This window comes from Penaeus monodon, chromosome 28 (assembly GCF_015228065.2).
Source record: "Penaeus monodon isolate SGIC_2016 chromosome 28, NSTDA_Pmon_1, whole genome shotgun sequence".
Taxonomy (NCBI): Eukaryota; Metazoa; Arthropoda; class Malacostraca; order Decapoda; family Penaeidae; genus Penaeus; species Penaeus monodon.
The window spans coordinates 17,058,413-17,058,732 of record NC_051413.1 but is presented as its reverse complement, the minus strand read 5'-3'; the positions used below and the strand labels follow the sequence as shown (position 1 = coordinate 17,058,732).

The 320-nt window shown below is 45.3% G+C and overlaps 1 protein-coding gene across 1 annotated transcript in view; it reads right to left on the bottom strand.

The window, feature by feature from the left end:
- Positions 1 to 61, bottom strand: part of LOC119591385 (zinc finger protein 286A-like) — a gene marked incomplete in the record, with an annotated part of 57,791 nt that extends 57,730 nt beyond the window's left edge. The window contains 1 exon segment of the mRNA XM_037940125.1: positions 20 to 61.
- Positions 62 to 320: the final 259 nt, after the last annotated feature.

Here is a 320-nt window from a genome sequence, read left to right as displayed (position 1 = left end):
GCCCCCCGCCCCCCCCGCCGGCCTTCTGTTTGCAAGAAAATACATTGGGGTTTTTTTCTCCCCCCCCGGCCCCCTTTTCCAAAAAGGGGAAACCCTTGCCCCCCATCATCTCGAATCACCAGAGCCCACCGTGAATCGTCCGCATTCTTCCATCTTTGATGAAGAGAGAAAATCTTGGTTAACCTTAATACCCCTTTTTTATGAAAGCCACTTCTTGAATAAATGGCATTATACAAGTTCCGACAGGAAAAAATGGTTCATGCTTAATAAAGCAACATTCTTTTTCCACAGGGAAAATTGTCCATTTACAATATGTCGAA